Source organism: Ornithorhynchus anatinus, chromosome X1 (assembly GCF_004115215.2).
Source record: "Ornithorhynchus anatinus isolate Pmale09 chromosome X1, mOrnAna1.pri.v4, whole genome shotgun sequence".
NCBI lineage: Eukaryota > Metazoa > Chordata > Mammalia > Monotremata > Ornithorhynchidae > Ornithorhynchus > Ornithorhynchus anatinus.
The window spans coordinates 11,083,320-11,105,615 of record NC_041749.1 but is presented as its reverse complement, the minus strand read 5'-3'; positions in this window follow the sequence as shown (position 1 = coordinate 11,105,615).

The window sequence follows — 22,296 nt, the reverse complement described above, 5'->3', positions numbered from 1 at the left end:
GGGAGGGAAGACAGCAACATAAATTAATAAAATTATAAATTCATTCATTCAATCATATTGATTGAGCACTTATTGTGTGCAGAGCACTGTACTAAGCGCTTGGAAAGTACAATTCAGCAACAGATAGAGACAATCCCTAACCAACAACGGGCTCATAGTCTAGAAGGGGGGAGCGGGGAGGAAGACAGCAACATAAATGAATAGAATTATAAATTAGTTCATTCGCTCGCATTTATTGAGGGCTTACTATGCGCGGAGCACTGTACTAAGCGCTCGGAAAGTCCAATACAACAAGAAGGACAGACAATCCCTGCCCACAACGAGCTCACGGTCTGCAGGTGGAAAGACAGACAGCAATACAAGTGAACGGGCATCAATATAAAGGCATGAAATGACAGATACCTGTTCATTCAAAATCCATCCGTTCAACCGTACTTATTGAGGGTTTACTGTGTGCAGAACATTGGACTGAACGTTTGGGAGAGTACAATAGAACAATAAAGAGAGACAATCCCTGCCCACAACAGGCTCACAGTCTAGACAGGGAGACAGACAGACAACAAAACAAGAAAAGAGGCATCGACATAAATAGATAAAATAGATATTATAATAACGATAATGGCATTTGTTAAGCGCTCCCTCCGCGCCAAGCACTGTTTTAAGCACTGGGGAGGTACAAGGTGATCAATTTGTCCCACGTGGGGCCCTTAATCTCAACCCTCATTTTCCAGATAAGGTCACTGAGGCCCAGAGAAGTGAAGTGACTTGCCCAAAGTCACGCAGCTAAATTCATTCATTCGTTCATTCATTCAATAGTATTTATTGAGCACTTACGATGGGTAGAGCACTGGACTAAGCGCTTGGAATGGACAAATCGGTAGCAGATAGAGACGGTCCCTGCCCATCGACGGGCTCACAGGCTAATCGGGGGAGACAGACGGACAAGAACAATGGCAATAATAATAATAATAATAATAATAATGTTGGTATTTGTTAAGTGCTTAGTATGTGCAGAGCACTGTTCTAAGCGCTGGGGTAGACACAGGGGAATCAGGTTGTCCCACGTGGGGCTCACAGTCTTAATCCCCATTTTACAGATGAGGGAACTGAGGCACCGAGAAGTGAAGCGACTCGCCCAAAGCCACACAGCTGACGAGTGGCCGAGCAGGGATTCGAACCCATGACCTCTAACCCCAAAGCCTGGGCTCTTTCCACTGAGCCACGCAGGCCGGGATTACAACCCACGGACCTTTGACTCCCAAGCCTGGGCTCTTTCCACTGAGCCACGCAGCTTTAATGAAGCTATTTGTTAAGCGCTTACTATAAAAATAATAATATTTTTATATTATTGCTTCTAAGCACTGTTTCTAAGCGCTGGGGTGGAGGGATAGAAGGTCATCAGGTTGTCCCACCTGGGGCTCACAGTCTCTTAATCCCTTTTTTTTTTTTTGCATTTTTGTGTGTGTGTGTGTTGTAGTGGACTCTCCCAAGTGTTTAGTACAGTGCTTGGCACATAGTAAGCACTTAACAGATACCAAAATTATTATGATGAGTATTATTACAGTGCAGAGGGAGTTTTCAGCCTAGCGCAAGCAGCTGCTCTTCCTTCGGCTGCGTTAATTTATTTGTGTGTGTGTGTGTGTGTGTGTGTGTCGGAGTGGACTCTCCCAAGCGCTCAGTACAGTGCTTGGCACGTAGTAAGCGCTTCACAAATCCCAAAATTATTATTAGGATTATTACAGTGCAGAGGAAGTTTTCAGTCTAGTGCAAGCAGCTGGTCTTCTTTCCGCTGCGTTTATTTATTTATTTGTGTGTGCTGTAGTGGACTCTCCCAAGCACTCAGTACAGTGCTTGGCACGTAGTAAGCGCTTCACAAATCCCCAAATTATCATTAGGATTATTATTACAGTGCAGAGGGAGTTTTCAGACTAGGGCAAGCAGCCGCTCTTCCTTCAGCTCCATTTATTTGTGTGTGTGTGTGTGTCGTGGTGGACTCTCCCAAGCGCTTAGTACAGTGCCCCGCAGGGGGTAAGCGCCTCCTCAGTCCGACTGAGCGCGGGAGGGAATGAAGACGGAAGGAAGGAAGGAAGGAAGGAAGGAAGGAATGAATGAATGAATGAATGAATGAATGAATGAATGAATGAATGAATGAATGAATGCGGTTCGCGCAGGCGCAAGCGCCGTCAGGCGGCGGGGGCCCCGCCCCTTCGGGTGGGCGCTGAAACCCGACCCGGATCGGGACGAAGGACCGGAGCAGCCGAGCCCCGCCGATCCTATCCGATCCCCTCCGAACCCCTCCGATCCGCTCCGAGCCCCTCCGATCCGCTCCGATCCGCTCCGAGCCCCTCCGAGCCCCTCCGATCCGGCCCCTTGGGGCTCGGGCCGCCTCCCGTTCAAAGCTGGCGCGCGACGGGCCGGGGCTTGGGCGGCCCTAGTGACGTCACTTCCGCTCGGCGCGAGGCCGCCCTTTCCCGCCCTGAGGAGGGGCGGCCCCTCCTGGCCGTGAAGGATGCTGGGAGGGAGGGGGGGTGGGGCGGGCCGACTCATCACCCGTCTCCTCCTCCTCCTCCTCAATAATAAATAATAATAAACCAGCCTCCTCCTCAGCAATAATAAATAATAATGAAAGCATTTATTAAACGCTTACTATGCGCCAGGCACTGTTCTGAGCGCTGGGGGGGGACACCAGCAGATGGGGTTAGGTCACAGTCCCTGCCCCTCATGGGCCTCACAGTTTCCAGGCCCATTTTGCAGATGGGGGAACTGAGGCCCAGACACTGATAATCATTAATGATAATAATAATAATTGTAGTTTTTAAAGTGCTTACTATGTGGCAGGCACCCTACTAAGCGCTGGGGTGGTTACAAGCAAATGGGGTTAGGGCACAGTCCTTGCTTCACATGGGGTGCACGGTCTCCATCCCCATTTTACAGATGAGGGAACTCAGGCCCAGAGACTAATAATTTATAATAATAATTGAGCTATTTTTTTTAAAGTGCCTAAGATGCTCCAGGCACTGTTCTAAGCGCTGGGGTGGACACCAGCCAATGGGATTGGGCACAGTCCCTGCCCCTCATGGGGCTCACGGTCTCCAGCCCCATTTTACAGATGAGGGAACTGAGGCCCAGAGACTAATAATAATAATTGTAATTTTTTAAGTGCTCATTATGTGGCAGGCACTTTACTAAGCGCTGGGGTGGATACAAGCGAATGGGGTTAGGGCACAGTCCTTGTCCCACATGGGACTCCCGGTCTCCATCCCCATTTTACAGATGAGGGAACTGAGGCCCAGAGACTAATAATTACTAATAATAATAATTGTAGGGTTTTTAAGGGCTTACTATCTGGCAGGCACTGTACTAAGCGTTGGGATAGATGCCAGCAAATGGGGCTGGACAGAGTCCCTGACCCACAGTGGGCTCACGGTCTCCCACTCCATCCTTTCGCCCCTTATTACAACACTTGCCCCTTCCCTTCTTCCCTTCCTGACTGCAAGCCTCAAACACTCACTCTCCAATGGCTCTTTCCCCGCTGCTTTCAAATATCCCCTATCTGGAAAAAAGCCCCTCCTTTTCATTCATTCGGTACTATTTATTGAGCGCTTACCGTGTGCGGAACACTGTACCAGGCGCTTGGAATATACAATTGGGCAACAGATGGAGACGATCCCTGCCCAATGACGGGCTCACGGTCTAATTGGGGGAGAGAGACGGACAAAAACAAGACAACTTAATCATGATAAACAGATTCAAGGGGATGGACACCTCATTAATAAAATAAATAGGAGAATAAAAATATCTACAAAAAAGCACAGTGCTGAGGGGAGGGGAAGGGAGAAGGGGAGGAGCAGAGGGAAATGGGGGAAAAGGGGCTTAGCTGAGGGGAGGGGAAGGGAGGAATTTAAGGAATAGTTTAAGCAACCTTCTCACACACTAATAGGAGTAATCATAATAACTGCGGTGATTTTTGAGGGCTTACAAGGAAGCAGCACGGTGTAGCGGATAGGAGCAGAGGCCAGGGAGTCCGAGGGTCATGAGTTCTAATCCCGCCCACGCCGCCTGTCTGCTCTGTGACCTTGGGCAAGTCACTTGGCAAATAGTAAGCGCTTAACAAACGCCATAATTGGGATTACTATTATGACCGTCGTGTGAGAAGCACTGTAGTAAATGCAAGATCATTAGAACGTATCTAGGCCCTGTCCTCACAGGACTCACGGTCTAAGTGAAAGGAGGACAGACATTTAATCCCCATTTTAAAGATGAGGAAGCTGAGACCCACGGAAGTGAAGTGATTTGAGAAGCAGCGTGGAAAGAGCCCGGGCTTGGGTGTTGGAGGTCATGGGTGCGAATCCCAGCACTGCCACTTGTCAGCTGTGTGACTGTGGGCAAGTCACTTCACTTCTCCGTGCCTCAGTTCCCTCATCTGTAAAATGGGGATGAAGACCGTGAGCCTCGCGTGGGACAACCTGATGACCCTGTATCTACTCCAGCGCTTAGAACGGTGCTCTGCATGTAGTAAGCGCTTAACAAATACCAGCATTATTATTATTTGCCCAGGGGCACGCAGCAGGCAAGTGGCAGAGGCAGGATTAGAATCCAGATCCTCTGACTCCAGTGGTCTTTCCACTAGGCTGCCGGACGAGGTGCTATGCTGAACCCCCTTCCCTCCTCTCCCTCCCCCCGCACCACAGAGAGACGACCTTTCTGAAAAGTTGTTCTATAACTGCTTAAGCCCGTATCGAACTCGATCTGTATAGAAAAGTGGCTAGAATGGAAATTTCCAAAGGAAAATTCAGTTGGGATTAACAGCTTTCCCAAATATACAACATCCAATTTTCTTAGTCTCTTCCCGTAAGAAACGTGAATGCCATTAAGATCACTGGGACCTGGTCATCAGATCGAGTTAATTTCGATGCGTAACTTGGTTATGAATTCATGAATAGAAATAAAGTGCCCGGATCCCGAAAAGGCAAGCAACAAATTCTTTTAAATATTTAATAGAGCCCCATTACCATTCGAAAGGCAGCTCCCCGGATACGATTTAAAAGGAGCTTCTGCAAGAAGAGGACCGATTTAATAGAAAAAGTTAAATATCTAAGAAGTCGACTGGTATTAAATGCTGTACTAAAAACCCCTGACTATATTGATCAACTTTAGAGTAGCTAATTAATCTGTCCAGTCTGCAGTCCCAAGTGAAAACATTTCCATTTTGGGCCGAATCAAGGACAGATTCTGCAATGTAGAAAAAAAAAAAATTAAGATTACTAAATTACTATCTGCACACCACAAAAGCATGATTTCTGACATTTCCAAGCACCAACTGCGTAATAACGTGATACCGGGCTGTAGTCTCATAGATTCTTAAAAATACGGAGGGTGAAATACCGATCAAAAAAGATGTTAGGGATTGTCTCCATCTGTTGCCGAATTGTCCATTTCAAGCGCTTATTACAGTGCTCTGCACATAGTAAGCGCTCAATAAATACTATTGAATGAATGAACGTTGAGCAGCGTGACTCAATGGAAAGAGCCCGGGCTTGGGAGTCAGGGGTCATGGGTTCGAATTCCAGCTCTGCCACTTGGCAGCAGTGTGACTGTGGGCAAGTCACTTCACTTCTCCGTACCTCAGTTCCCTCATCTGTCAAATGGGGATGAAGACTGTGAGCCTCACCTGGGACAACCTGATTACCCTGGATCTCCCCCAGCGCTTAGAACAGTGCTCTGCACATAGTAAGCGCTTAACAAATGCCAACATTATTATTATTATTATTATTATTATTATTATTATCAAGGGGCAGTGCCCCAAAGTGGCACATATGCCATCTTCCAGGATGTCAAGTCTAAGCGCATTTGGCTGCACAGAGTGCACCTCCCACCGGAACAGGAGCGGAGTGGCCTAGGGGTCAGAGCCCGGGCTTGGGAGTCAGAGGTCATGGGTTCGAATCCTTGCTCCGCCACTTGTCAGCTTTGTGACTGTGGGCAAGTCACGTCACTTCTCTGGGCCTCAGTTCCCTCATCTGGAAAATGGGGATGAAAACTGGGAGCCCCACGTGGGACAACCTGATTACCCCGTATCTACCCCAGCGCTTAAAACAGTGCTCTGCACATAGTAAGCGCTGAACAAATACCAACATTATTATTTCAACAATTTTTTTCAAAAGTAATGGGACGGCAACCCTCACCCTCAGGCGGATGAATTTACACCTGGGAATCCGCGTATACTCGACTACACATTCAATTTTTATTCCTCTCTGTCACCCTGACATAACTGCGCTAACCCCTGCTATTTCCCCGTCCCCTGCATTTTTTAATACGTTCGCCTCTCTCCCCCACATTAATCATAATGTGGTATTTGTTAAGCGCTTACTATGCGCAAAGCACTGTTCTAAGCGCTGGGGGGGGGGGTACAAGGTGATCAGGTTGTCCCCCGTGGGGCTCACAGTTTTTAACCCCCATTTTCCAGATGAGGTAACCGAGGCCCAGAGAAGTGAAGTGACTTGCCCGGACTCACACAGCCGGCGAACCCACGACCTCTGACTCCCAAGCCCGGACTCTTTCCATTGAGCCACGCTGCTTCTCTTCACATTAGCCTCCAAGCATCTTCAGTCAATCAGTGGTGTTTACTGAGTGGTCGCTCGGTGCGGGGCACAACACACGACAATAGAACAGACCCATTCCCTGCCCGCAGCCAGTTTATAGTCCAGAGGGGGAGAGACACATTAATGTAAATAAAGAAATTCCAGATACGTACGTAAGGACTGCGGGGCTGGGAGGGGGGACGAATAAAGGGAGCAAGCCAGCGTGGCCCCTGGACGTTTTTGAGGAGTGGGGTGAGATGGACTTTGGATCCTCCAGACTGCTTCATATGCACGCAATAAATACCACTGGTCGGTTGATTAATTGACTAATGACACCCTCCAGCACGTAGGCCGATGAGTTGCCGATATCTGACGTAAGCCGGAACAGAGCTGTCGCACATACGACTACTGTTTTAAACCAAGACTCAGTGAGATAAAGACGAATGAAATCACCTGAGTAAAAATAGGCAAAAAACCCCATAAACCACCTATCGAAAAATGTCCCAGCCCTGCACGGAAAAATGAGATATATTTTGGCATTGGCTTCACAGTACCCTCTTCGAGCAATACTAACGGATGAGAGGCGAACATAACGGGCGGCCGGAAAAGGAGACGTACCAGAACAAACCCTTAACCAGATCGGACGCATGAATTGTCAGGAAATACCCATCCCAGAGATCATTAGTCTTACTTGAAGCCATGCAAAATCGATAAGAAAGTCTGAGGCAATTACCTTCGCGAGCGCTGAAAAGTCAAAAGTTGAACTGCGCGTTGCCAGGAACTGGAGATCTAATCCAAGGGTTTGTCTTTAATTTTGTTAGTCACTTAGAAGGCTCCTGATGTGGCATATGCTCCCTCAGAGAGAAACCTCAAGATGAGTTCGACTGAATCCAAAGGCCGGATATTTAAGGTGGGATCCTCGGTCGATCTCGAATTCGTGTCCTCACCAGAGTCACTCCACGGGGAGTGACTTTACGGGTCCCCGTCGAAGAGGTTCCAATGGATGTTCTAGATCCACCCCCTCCGGTTTGATGTCGAGAAGGCGAGCCTCCATCGACCATTCAGGAAAGAGAAATTATGCAGGGAAGCAGCGGGGCTCGGTGGAAAGAGCCCAGGCTTAGGAGTCGGAGGTCATGGGTTCAAATCCCGGCTCTGCCCCCTGTCAGCTGTGTGAGTTTGGGCAAGTCACTTCTCTTCTCGGTGCCTCGGTTACCTCATCTGTAAAATGGGGATTAAGACTGTGAGCCTCACGTGGGACATCCTGATGACCCTGTATCTACCCCAGCGCTCAGGACAGTGCTCTGCACATAGTAAGCGCTTAACAAATACCAGCATTATCGTTATTATTATTATATCTAGGGTCAGATAGTCTGACGGTCATTTGACACAGAATGGCAGAAGCTCTACAAATCACCGCCATCATCACGAATGGAAGCAGTGTGGCTCAGTGGAAAGAGCCCGGGCTTCGGAGTCAGAGGCATTGTTTCGACTCCCGGCTCTGCCACTTAGCTGTGTGACTGTGGGCAAGTCACTTCACTTCTCTGTGCCTCAGTTACCTCATCTGGAAAATGGGGATTAAGACTGTGAGCCTCACGTGGGACAACCTGATGACCCTGTATCTCCCCAGCGCTTAGAACGGTGCTCTGCACGTAGTAAGCGCTTAACAAATACCAACGTTATTATTACTGGGAAGCAACATGGCCAAGTAGAAAGAGTGAGGGCCCGGAAGTAAGAAGACCTAGCTTCTAATCCCAGCTCGGCCAAGTGTCTGCTGTGTAGCCTTGGGCAAGTTATTTCACCTCTCTGCGCCTCAGTTCCTACAACTGTAAAATGCGGATTCGATTCTCTTCCCCTGGCTCCCCCGCCCACTTGTACTGTAAACCCCATGAGGACCAGGGATTCCGTCCAACCTGATTAACTCCTATCGAACCCAGTGCTTAGAACAGTGTTTGCCACATAGTAAGCACTTAACAAGTACCATTACAATTATCATTCTTGAGGTCTTACTGTGTCCAAGCACTCTACCAAAAACATTTAGTGGGTCACTACTTGGTAAGTAAACGATGAAGCCTGAATAATAATAATAATAATGAATATGTTGGTGTTTATTAAGCATTTACTATGTGCAGAGCATTGTTCTAAGCGCTGTTGTAGATATAGGGTCATCAGGTTGACCCATGCGAGGCTCACAGTCTTCATCCCCGTTTTACAGATGAGAGAACTGAGGCACTGAAAAGTGAAGTGACTTGCCCACGGTCACCCAGCTGACAAGGGGCAGAGCTGAGATTCGAACCCATGACCTCTGCCTCCCAAGCCCGGGCTCTTTCCACTGAGCCACGCTGCTCCTCAAAGTCACGTGAAGGGAAAGTCAGTGTTAATTCTACCGTAAGGTGTGCTCCCAGCTGCTCAGTGCTGTGTTCTGCTCATAGTCCTCTCAGGAAATACAATTGATTGATCGATTGATGTATTCTGTCGTGATTTCTCCCGGAGAATGGATTTCCATAAAATCCACCGAGAGTCAACAGCGACTGGTGTGGCAGAGTTGAAGGACACCCCCGAAAAGCCCACGTTAAAGAAGAAAGTGATGGGATTGTAGGTTTCTCCAGGGCGGGGACCGCGCTTCAACTTCCACTGAACTTCCCCAAGTTCCTCGTACGGCGCTCCGTGACCCGTAAAGCCTCAGTTCATTCTATTAAATGAATGGATTTAACCCCCGATTTATTCTATTGAATGAATGGATTTCTCTGAAATAAAGTAGGCCGGTAGAGGCATTCTTCATAGCTGCTACTTGTTTGTATTGAAGACATAACCCAAATGGCTTTTACTGGATTGCCACTAAAAATGAACTCACTGGGATGAAACACAATCCAAGAAGTAATTCTTAGAGGAATTACTCGTATTAAAATACCGCCCGATACTAATTTACAGCATAACGACATAGAGAATAGCTTTCTATTTCTGCTGTCGGTTACTCATCTAGTTCCCGTCCTTGCTAAATGCAGGACCGGCTTATACGTCCAACGGTATCTTTCGGAGAGTAATATAAATGATTAAGCCATATGGACATGAGAGAGAGAGAGAGGTAGAACTATAATAAATTCTTTTATGCTATTTTTTTTGGTGGTATTTTCTAAGTGCTTATTGTGTGCCAGACACCATACTAAGTTCTGGAGTGGATAATAATTGCTAAGCACTTACTATGTGCCAAGCACTGTTCCAAGTGCTGAGGTAGATTCAGGTTAGTCAGGTTGGACACAGTCCCTGTCATTCATGAATCAAATGCCATCGGACATCAGCTGATAATAATAGAGAAGCAGCGTGGCTCAGTGGAAAGAGCCCGGGCTTGGGAGTCAGAGGTCATGGGTTCGAATCCCCGCTCTGCCACTCGTCAGCTGTGTGACTGTCGGCAGGTCACTTCACTTCTCTGGGCCTCAGTTACCTCATCTGTCAAATGGGGATGAAGAATGTGAGCCTCACGTGGGACAACCCGATTACCCTGGATCTACCGCAGCGCTTAGAACGGTGCTCGGCACATAGTAAGCGCTTAAGAAACACCAACATTATTATAATTATTATTCGGTCATTCAATCATATTTATTGAGCACAGTGTGCAAAGCACTGTACTAAGCACTTAAGGGCTCACACTCTTAATCCCCATTTTACAGATAAAGTAACTAAACCCCAGAGAAGTGAAGTGACTTGTCCAAGGTCACACAGCCGACATGTGGCAGAACTGGGATTAGAACCCATGACCTTCTGACTCCCAGGCCCACGCTCTATCCACCATCTACGTTGCTTTAAATAGTAGATCCTAGATAATCTCATCCGTAAAATGTGGATTAAGACTGTGAGCCTCACGTGGGGCAACCTGATGACCCTGATCTACCCCAGCGCATAGAACAGTGCTCTGCACATAGTAAGCGCTTAACAAATACCAACATTATTATTATTATAATCAGGACGGACACAGTCCCTGTCCCACGTCGGGCTCACGGTCCTGATCCCCATTTTACAGATGGGGTAACTGACACACAGAGAAGTAAGGGACCTCGCCAAGGTCACACAGCAGACAAGTGGCAGAGCCGGGATCAGAGCCGAGGACCTTGGGCTCCCAGGCCTGTGCTCTTTCAACTAGGCCGTGCCGCTTCCTGATCTCTGCCTCCCTCCTTTCGCTGTGTATTTTTTTTTAAGCTATTGTCACGAGGCTTAGGAACAAGAAACTTGATCGCTTTTGAGCCCACAAAGCAAGACTCACTTTTTCAAAAAGAGCTTGTAATGTGTCTTGTCAGTGTTTGTATATTTATCTTGCCCATAAAAATTCCTGCATCTCCCAGGTCTTTATTCATACATGACAACGTGTGGTACCATTTGTCAGGGATATTTGTTTCTGGTCACAAAGAAAAATGCTCTATTATGGAGGGAAGGTTCCTACAGAATCTTAATGTTCAGCAAAAAGGAGGTGTCATTCATATTCTAATGAAGACGTTTTCTGAAAAGGTGACATGAAGATAATGCACTTTTTAAGATAGAGAGAAAACACAACCCCAGTGTGGTAATAAACACAATGAACTGGATTCTCTTGCAAACCCTTCCTTCTGGGATTCCGGTGAATCTCTGAGACCGGGAGAGAATTGCACGGCCTCGGGTCTTCGTCTGAAATGCCGATTCCAACCGTTCTGTCCCATTTCTGTTCTATGGTTTTGTGGGAAACGTTCTTCGGCTATTCAGTGAATTACGTGAAAAGACACGAAAGACTATTTTGTGGAGCAATGATCCCGTACTCCCATCGGTCCGTAGAATCAGTAATATTTTCTGAGCTCCTAAAGTGTGCAGAGCAGTGTACTAAACACATTTTAGAGCGCGCTACAGTTAGCAAACATCATCTCTGCCCTCCAGGAGTTCCCATCGAGGGGTGGGGGGACTAAACACGTCTCGGGCACAATCCGTTAGATCGTTTGGCTGTTGACTGAAAGGTTGGTGGTTCAAGCCCCCACCCAGAGAGGGGGAAGTTACTCTTTCCTTTTAGACTCACTGTGGGCAGCGAATGTGTCTATTTCATTGTTATATTGGACTTTCCCAAGCATTTAGTACAGTGCTATGCACGCAGTAAGCGCTCAATAAACGAGCCTCGAATGAGTAAATAAAGGAATGGGGAATGTCCGTGAGTTAATAGGTCATCTAATATAGTGCATGAGGTCTACCAGAGGTGATTGTTTCTTATGTGCTTAAATAATCATAATAATGTTGGTATTTGTTAAGCGCTTACTATGTGCAGAGCACTGTTCTAAGCGCTGGGGGAGATACGGGGTCATCACGTGATGACCCACGTGAGGCTCACAGTCTTCATCCCCATTTTCCAGATGAGGTCACTGAGGCACAGAGAAGTGACTTGCCCAGAGTCACGCAGCTGACAGGTGACAGAGCTGGGATTCGAACCCATGACCTCTGAATCGTTCAGCAATGCTGATGTAACAACTTGTAGTCCGGCATCCGGTCTACCTATTCTATTGTATTCTCTCAGGGCTTCGTACAGTGCTGTACACGCAGTAAGCACTCGATAAATACCTTTCATTGATGGGTGAGACATTTGGGGGAAGTCTAAGATGGGTGGCCTCCTGAAGGAGATGTGATTTCCAAAACTTAGAATAATAATAATAATGATCATGGTACTTGTGAGAGCTGTGATCTGTTAGATTTTATGTTTTGTTGGGGGGAGGGGGGAAAGCAGCGTGGCTCAGGGGAAAGAGCCCGGGCTTGGGAGTCAGAGGTCACAGATTCGAATCCCCGCTCTGCCACTTGTCAGCTGCGTGACTCTGGGCAAGTCACTTCTCTGTGCCTCAGTTCCCTCATCTGGAAAATGGGGATGAAGACTGTGAGCCTCATGTGGGACAACCTCATTCCCCTGTATCTCCCCCTGCGCTTAGAACAGCGCTCTGCACATAGTAAGCGCTTAACAGATACCAACATTATTATCATCTGAGAGAGGTCAGGGATGGTAAGGAGGATCTGTAAGACATCAGCCTAACTGTAGAAGTTGAAACTGTAGGAACTGGTGAGCTGCCCAAGGAGTGAGTATAAAGCGAGAAGCGACGGGGACCCGACGTTTAGGGACACCCGTAGTTTAGGGGTTCAGCAGGCAGAGGCAGAGCCGGTGAAAGAGCTTGAAAAGAAATCTCACAGTGGTATGAGAAGAACTAGGAGTAAATATGTCAGTTAAATCATGGTTCTTTCAGGAGAAGAGAGTGGCCTGTAGCAGAGAGTTGAGGAGCATTAAAGTAATAATAATAATAATAATAATAATGTTGGTATTTGTTAAGCGCTTACTATGTGCAGAGCACTGTTCTAAGCCCTGGGGTAGATGCAGCGTCATCGGGTTGTCCCGCATGAGGCTCACAGTCTTCATCCCCATTTTACAGATGAGGGAGCTGAGGCCCAGAGAAGTGAAGTGACTTGCCCACAGTCACACAGCTGACAAGTGGCAGAGCCGGGATTTAGCAGAGGCCAAAGTAGACGTCGTTAGATTTGGCAAGAAGGAGGTCACTGGCGAGGTCGAAGTGGGTGGTCTCCTTGGAGTGACGACGAAGAAGACGGGATTCGAGAGGGTCAAGAAGAGGGCTGGAGGAGAAGATGGGGAGAGCAAAGGATGCGCACAACTCTAGACTCTAAGCTTGTTGAGGGCAGGGAATGAGTCTACCAACGCTGCTATATTATTATATTTTATTCTCCCAAGTGCTTAGAGAGGTAAGTGCTCAATAGATACGATGGGATAACTGATTGAGGGATTCGTACCGGAATAGGAAGAGGAACACGGGACGACATCTGGATGGTGCCGTGGGATCCAGGAAAATCATCCCCTCCTCCTCCACACCTTATCTCACCTTGGCTTCACGGACTCCGTCCTCTCCCGGTTCTCCTCTCACCTCTCTGGCCGGTCATTCTCGGTCTCCTTCGCCGGCGCCTCCTCCCCCTCCCACCCTTTAACGGTCGGAGTCCCTCAAGGGTCAGTTCTCGGCCCTCTTCCGTGCTCCATTTACACTCACTCGCTCGGCGAACTCATCCGCTCTCACGGCTTCGACTACCGTCTCTACGCAGATGACACGCGGATCTACATCTCCGCCCCTGTCCTCTCCCCCTCCCGTCGGGCTCGCGTCTCCTCCCGCCTCCGGGACGACTCCACCCGGATGTCGGCCCGCCACCTAAAACTCAACGTGAGCGAGACCGAGCTCCTCATCTTCCCTCCCGAGCCCGGTCCTCTCCCGGACTTCCCTATCACCGTCGATGGCACGACCGTCCTTCCCGTCTCTCGGGCCCGCGATCTCGGTGTCATCCTTGATTCGTCTCTCTCGTTCTCCCCACGCATCCGATCCGTTACCGAGACCTGTCGGTCTCACTTTTATAACATCGCCAAGATCCGCCCTCTCCTCTCCACCCGAACGGCTGCCTTACCGCTACGGGCTCTCGTTATATCCCGGCTAGACTACCGTGTCATCCTTCTCTCCGATCTCCCTTCCTCCTCTCTCTCCCCACTCTAGTCTATTCTTCACTCCGCCGCCCGGCTCATCTTCCCGCAGAAACGCTCTGGGCGTGTCACTCCCCTTCTTAAAAACCTCCAGTGGTTGCCTATCGACCTCCGCTCGAAACAAAAACTCCTCACTCTAGGCTTCGAGGCTCTCCGTCACCTCGCCCCTTCCTACCTCTCCTCCCTTCTCTCTTTCTACCGCCCACCCCGCACGCTCCGCTCCTCCGCCGCCCACCTCCTCGCCGTCCCTCGGTCTCGCCCATCCCGGGGCCACGTCCTCCCGTGGTCTCGGAACGCCCTCCCTCCTCACCTCCGACAATCTGATTCTCTTCCCCTCTTCAAATCCCTACTTAAAGCTCACCTCCTCCGAGAGGCCTTCCCAGACTGAGCTCCCCCCTTTCTTCCCTCTGCTCCCTCTACCCCCCCTTCACCTCTCTGCAGCTAAACCCTCTTCTCCCCCATCTCCCTCCGCTCCTCCCCCTCTCCCGTCCCATCCCCTCGGCACTGTACTCGCCCGCTCAACTGTATATATCTTCATCACCCTACTTATTTTGTTAATGAGATGTACGTCGCCTTGATTCTATTTATCTGCTATTGTTTTAATGAGATGTCCTTCCCCTCGATTCTAATTATTGCTATTGTTCTCGTCCGTCCGTCTCCCCCGATTAGACCGTGAGCCCGTCAAAGGGCAGGGGCCGTCTCTCTCTGTTACCGATTTGTGCATTCCAAGCACTTAGTACGGTGCTCTGCACATAGTAAGCGCTCAATAAATAGTATTGAATGAATGAATAACCTTGAAGCTACACCAACTTTAGAACAGTGCTTGGCACTTAAGTGCTCAACGAATGCCATTATTACTATTAGCAGTAGTAGTATTGGTATTATCATTATTAACGGATGCCATAAAAAGTGTTACAGGTGTTATTTCTGTCTCTAGCTTGAATAGCGGGACACACATATGGGTTTTATAACGAGTCACACTTAAACTAGACCATAGAAAAATTACACTGTCAAAAAGAAAACAAAAGAAATTAACATGGATATAATGAAGCTACTCTTACTAAAAACAGAAATATAGAAACTTACTATTCTAGGTTGGTAGGCTGGGCTCCCTAGAAGACCGAGCCCTTGGGTTTATACCCCGGTAGCCTCTGCCTTAACCTGGCCCTGCATCTTTGGAGCAGCCAAATAGCACCAACAGAGGAAATGTACATACGATGTAACTTAATAAACAAATCTGTTTATTGCTGTACTTTCCCAAGCGCTTAGTACAGTGCTCTGCTCAATAAATACGACTGAATGAATGAATAATCAGCGCGCTATAGGGCTAGGTATCACGGAATGAGGCATTAATTACATACGCTTGAACAACACAGTGCTCAATCTTCAGATATAAAAGATCAAAATAATCCTACCGCTAATAAGCCCTGAAATAAAGTACAAATTCAATTAAGCGCACATCTCAATAGGAACAGTTAAAAGCTCATCTTTAAATAAATCCAAATGGACCAGTGTGTCTATCGTAAGCGAAAAAAGAAAGGACTGTCGTCAATCTCAGAGGCACGTATCAACTGTAAAATGCTTCAGGGAAGAGGATGTATGAACGTTTTTGCCATTCTTGTGTGACTTTTTGATGTGGATTACATATAGAAAGTCACCTAGAAACTTTAACAGATGCCTAACTAATAATATTTCCCACAGTATGAGTAGGCTTTTTCGTTTTCTCCAACTTACCCTCATTTACCCACTTTCTCCTTGAAAGCTCCCTCACCCTCCTATGTCTTCTCTTCCTTTTCTATTTTTACGGTCAAGAGGAGAGAAATAGAAAGACCTAAAGGTAATAGACATTTTCAGAAGAAACAGGCAGAAGGTTTTAATCTAAATACTACAACTAGGCGATATAAATAGAATAAACCATGGTTAAATGGAGCTAAAGGTGTTTTTTTTATGAGAAAAGAGCTCTTAAAATGTGAATACAAATGGGGAGATTTTTATTCCACTTGTCTTTTTTAAGCAGTTTCGGGTTTTAACACTGATACAGGCCCGTGTGTCTCGTCTTGTCAGAGCCACTCTGAATTCTGATTTTTACCGTTGTTTCCCATGAGCGGCCAAGGCCTAACAAGATTTACATGGTAAATGAGAAAACAGCTATTTGAATTGCGATAGGAATAAAAACAGAGACACTGTACGAGCAGTAATGCTATTTACATAATGTCAATCACCTCTGAGGTTCTCTTCCCTTAATATCTAAACTGAGATTCAAACATAATACGAGAGCCCGCATTAAAGGATTACTGTACCCTTCATTGAAATGCATACAGTTTGGGGTAAGATTTAATAGCACAAGCCAAAACAATGAAAACTAGAAAGTAAACTTCAAAGTGAAGTATACTGAATGGCACCTCCTCTGAAATGTCTTGATTTTATGACGTTTCGATTTATCTATTACAGGAGTAGGCTCAGAATCAAACCACCAATTTATCCATCTAATTGTCTTTTACGTCAAATTTTAAGTGTACTGCAAGATGCACCGTTTAGTCATTAGAAGGGTTTCCTAGAGCAACACCAAAGGGGGATAAAAAAGAAACCAGCATTTTTGAATTGTGAATAACTAGAGAGTCCTCTAGACTGTAAGCTCGCTGTGGATTGGGAACACGTCGTACAACTCTGCTATATTGTACTCTCCCATGCCTTTAGTACAGTGTTCTGCACACAGTGAATGCTCAGTAAATATGACATTGATGGATTGATTGATTGCTACTTGCCCCGAAGCTTGTCAGGACTGCAAAGCAGGTACTGACAAGAAAAATGAAAGACACTCTCTGGGAAGCAATTCGCCACCTATCAATATCTTCCGCAATCCAAAGCCCATGAGATTTGGGGAATGTAACTCGGAGACTTGGCAAAATGTTTCATCCCTTTGATTAGCGTTGGTTAAGCAATTATAAGATCAGTTCCACCGATGGTACGGTTGTTTTATTATTAGATGATTTAGATTATTTAAAGAACTATATCTGCAAGAAGTGAATCCAAGGAGAGCGCGGGACCGGGGATCGGGAGACTTGGGTTCTAATCCTAGCTCCACTATGTACCTGCTGCGTGACCTTAGGCAAGTCATTCAACTTCTCTGTGCCTCAGTTTCTTCATCTGTAAAGTGGGAACTAACTACATGTTCTCCCACCCCCTTCGACTGGTACAGGGATTGTGTCTGACCTGAACCCCAGAACTTAGTACAATGCTTGGGATATACTAAGTGCTTAGTAGAAACCTCAAAAATAATATTGTTGGTATTTGTTAAGCGCTTACTATGTGCAGAGCACTGTTCAAAAATAATAGAGGTACAGGGTGGTCTAGTGGCTAGGGCACAGACCTGGGAGTGAGAGGACCTGCCTTCTAAACCTGATTCCATCACTTGCCTGCTGTGTGACTTTGGGCAAGCCACTTAACTTCTCTGGGTCTCAGTTTCCTCACCTGCAGAATGGGGATTCGTTACCAGTTCCGTCTCCTACTTAGACTGTGAGCCCAGTGTGGGACCTGATTAGGTTGTATTTACCGCAGGGCTTATTAATAATAATAATGTTGGTATTTGTTAAGCGCTTTCTATGTGCAGAGCACTGTTCTAAGCGCTGGGGAAGATACAGGGTCATCAGGTTGTCCCACGTGAGGCTCACAGTCTTCATCCCCGTTTTGCAGATGAGGTCACTGAGGCACAGAGAAGTGAAGTGACTTGCCCACAGTCACACAGTTGACAAGCGGCAGATCCGGGATTCGAACCCATGACCTCCGACTCCCAAGCCCTGGCTCTTTCCATTGAGCCACGAGATAGTGCTGGGCGCATAGTAAATGCATAACTAACTCCACAGTAATTATTCCTCTAGACTGTAAGCTCCTTATGGTCAGGGAACATGTCTACCGACTCTGTAGACTGTAGCTGTAGACTATGTCCAAACCAATTTGTTCGTATTCCCCCTGCCAGTGCTTAGTACAGTGCCCGGCACACGCTTAAGAAATACCACCATTATTATTATTATTATTGTATTGTGCTCCCCCAAACACTTAGTATGGTGCTCCATACAAATAATCACTCAGTAAATTCCACTGATTATCATTACTATCAATCAATCAATCATTCGATGGCATCTATTAAGCACTTACTATATGCAGAGCACTGTACTAAGCAGTTGGGAGAGTACAGTACAACAGACTTAGCAGACATGTTCCCAGTCCATAATGAGCTTACAGTCTAGAGGACGTTAACATGAGTAACTAATTTGTAATATATCATTTAAATATATGTATAGAGGCGCTGGGGCGAATATGAAGTGTCCAGAGGTCCCAGATCCAAGCGTATGGATGACGCAGAGGGGAGAGGGAAGATATCATTTAAATATGTGTATATAGGCACTGTGGGTTTGGGGTTGGGGCGAAGATGACGTGTCCAGAGGTCCCAGATCCAAGCACATAGATGAGGCAGAAGGGAGAGGGAAGATATCATTTAAATATATGTATAGAGGCGCCGTGGGTTGGGGTTGGGGCGAATATGAAGTGTCCGGAGGTCCCAGACCCAAGCGCTTAGACGACGCAGAAGGGAGAGGGAAGATATCATTTAAATATATGTACAGAGGCGCCGTGGGTTGGGGGTTGGGGCGAATATGAAGTGTCCGGAGGTCCCAGATCCAAGCGCTTAGACGACGCAGAAGGGAGAGGGAAGCGGGGGAAAAGAGGGTTAATCAGAGAAGGCCTCTTGGAGAAGATGTGACCTTAGTAATGCTTTGAAGGTAGAGAGAAGGGTGGTCTGGCGTATACCGAGGGGGCGGGAGTTCCGCCTAATGGGAGGATGTGGGAAAGGGGTTGGGAGTGAGATAGACGAGACGGGCACGGGGAGCAAGCCGGCGCTGGAGGAGTGGAATGTACAGGCTGGGCTGTAGTAGATCATGAGGTGAGAAAGGACGGGTTGAGCTTATTGAGTGCTTTAAAACCGACGCTAAAGTGTTTCCGTTTGATGTGGAAGTGGACAGGCAGCCCCTGGAGGCTCTTGAGGAGAAGGAAGACACGGCCTGAACGTTTATGTTGCTAAATGACCCGTGCAGCGGAGCCGAGTGTGGACTGGAGTAGGGCGAGACGGGAGGCTGGGAGGTCAGCGAGGAGGACGACGGTGCGGTCGTCAAGGAGGGATAGGAAAAGTCCTCGGATCAGCGCGGTTGCGGTTCGGATGGAGAGGAGAGGGTGGCTTTTAGGAAGGTGGAAGGTAGGAAGGACAGGATCTGGTGATAGATTGAATATGTGGGCCGAGTGAGAGAGGTGAGTCGAGAACAACGCTAAGGTTCGGGCTGGTGAGATAGGGAGGATATTCCCACCGTTAAATGGTTTTCAAAATATTGAGGTTGGAGTCGAGGAAAATAATGTGAAAGGAAGGAAGCATTCTGGCTATTTCTACCCCAGGTGCAGTGTAACCCTGGGACACCTATTGACTCTCTACCTTCTTTAAATTTTTATTCCCCTTACTATATTTTCTCTTAAGCAATGAGTGTAAATCTAATGTTATTAACCTTTCTCCTTGATAGCGTACTCTCTAAATCACTTTATCACTCCCACTACCCTGGGATCCCAAACCAATCTCTTTCGCCTCCCTGGAATCCAGAACCGATCTTTTCCACCTCCACGGTGCTTAGGGAAACTCTTTCTCTATCTCTTTTTCCTGGTTTCTAACTCTTCTTTCTCCGTCACTGATCCCATCGCTGAGTCTAATAGATCATTCAAGCCGTCCGAAAAGCCAGAGAGAATTATGCAGGAGAAAGCGAAAATGCTCTATGCAAAATCAAGTGTGTTCTCTTATACCAGGTGGTGGTTATGAAAGGCGTCTTCAAATCAAGGTTCTGTACCTTTCGTTCCATTATCAAATTCAACAGACGAGTCCTCGGTGCTTTCGTTTTACTGTGAATTTGGAAATGTTTTTTTTCTGCTAGGTTGAACTCCACTGCCTCCCTCTCTCCTACCCCTAGGCTGGCAGAAACACCAGGGTGGTGGATTTGAAGTGAGAGCAAAAATTGGAGACTGCGCTTCATTTAGTGAAAATGGTGGAAACATATTCCGAAGCAGATCAAGCCTCAACTCCAAAATCAAGAAGACGGAATAAAGAAAAGATGATCTGGTGTTAGCTCCCAAGCCAATAATTATGGCATTTGTAAAGCCCTTACTGTAATAATAATAATAACGTTGGTATTTGTCAAGCGTTTAATATGTTCAGAGCACTGTCGTAAGCACTGGGGTAGATACAGGGTATTCAGGTTGTCCCACGTGACGCTCACAGTCTTCATCCCCATTTTACAGATGAGGGAACTGAGTCCCAGAGAAGTTAAGTGACTTGCCCACAGTCACAGCTGACAAGTGGCCGATGCGGCATTCGAACCCATGACCTCTGCCTCCCAAGCCCCTGCTCTTCCCGCTGAGCCACGCTGCTACTCTGTGAGGCACTTACTCCGTGAGGGCTACTTTGAGAAGTAGCGTGGCTCAGTGGAAAGAGCCCGGGCTTGGGAGCCAGAAGTCACGGGTTCGAATTCCGGCTCTGCCACTTGTCAGCTGTGTGACTGTGGGCAAGTCACTTCACTCCTCTATGCTTCAGTTCCCTCATCTGTAAAATGGGGATGAAGACTGTGAACCTCATGTGGGACGACCTGATTACCTAGTACCTACCCCAGCGCTTAGGACAGTGCTCTGCACATAGTAAGCGCTTAACAGACACCAGCATTACTATTATTATGTGCCAATCATTCTCGTGAACACTAGGGTAGCTTCAAAATAAACAGTCCATACTCAGTCCCTGTCCCTCATGTGACTCGCGGGCTAAGAGTGAGGGAGAACTGGCATTTAATCCCCATTTTACAGATGAGAAAACTGAGGCCCATAACCTCCCTCTGCCTCCCTCTCCCTCCAAATGTGACAGACGGCCATTCTTCCCCTCTTCAAGGCCTTATTAAAATCACATCTCCTCCAAGAGGCCGTCCCTGACTAAGCCCTCAGTTTCCCTCCTCCCTCTCCCTTCTGTGTCGCCCTTGAGCTTGGATTTGTATCTTTTATTAACCTCACCCACAACACTTTATGTGCGTGCCTTGGAGAAGCAGCGTGGCTCAGTGGAAAGAGCCCGGGCTTGGGAGTCAGAGGTCATGGGTTCGAATCCTGACTCCGCCCCTTGCCAGCGGTATGACCGTGGGCAAGTCACTTCACTTCTCCGTGCCTCAGTTCCCTCATCTGTAAAATGGGGATGAAGACCGTGAGCCTCACGTGGGACAATCTGATTTCCCCGTATCTACCCCAGCGCTTAGAACAATGCTCGGCACGTAGCAAGCGCTAAACAAATACCAACATCATCATCATTATTATTATTATTATGTCTGTAATTTATTTTCAGATCTGTCTTTCCCTCAAGAATGCAAACCGCTGGTGATCGGGGACCGAGTCTACCAAGTCTGTTGTTCTGTACTCTCCAAAGCACAGTCCTCTGCCCACATTAAGCACTCGATAAGTGCCACTGATTGACCGCTCGAGGTCGCACGGTAAGCAAGTGGCCAAGCCGGGATTAGAACCCAGGTCTTCTGTCTCCCGGGGCTGCGCTCTTTCTTCTAGGTCACACTCTGAGTTCTATCCCTGACTTGCCACCTCAGTCTGGCTAAAACATAAAACAGAAGCAGCGTGGCTCAGTGGAAAGAGCCCGGGCTTTGGAGTCTGTGATCACGGGTTTGAATCCCGGCTCTGCCACTCGTCAGCTCTGTGACTGTGGGCAGGTCGCTTCGCTTCTCCGGGCCTCAGTGACCTCATCTGGAAAATGGGGATGAAGACTGTGAGCCCCACGTGGGCCGACCTGATTCCCTTGTGTCTTCCCCAGCGCTTAGAACAGTGCTCTGCACATAGAAAGCGCTTAACAAATACCAACATTATTATTAATTATGTCCGTTTGCCCCACTAAAAACCTTTAGAGTTGTTTGAGGGAGAATAGAGACTATATTTAAGAACTTTAATAAATGCAGATCTTTCCCTAAACCCGGCTGTTGCTGGCAAGATGTTTCAGTGAGGGTGAAAGCAGGCTTTTTCAGTTGCTCTCGAGAGAGAGCTGTTCCAAGTCTTCAGTGAGCTCTCCGTCTGCGTTTTAAGTTCATACAGTGCCCGTGTGTGTCTGTGTGGGGTTGTGTGACCCAGGGTGTG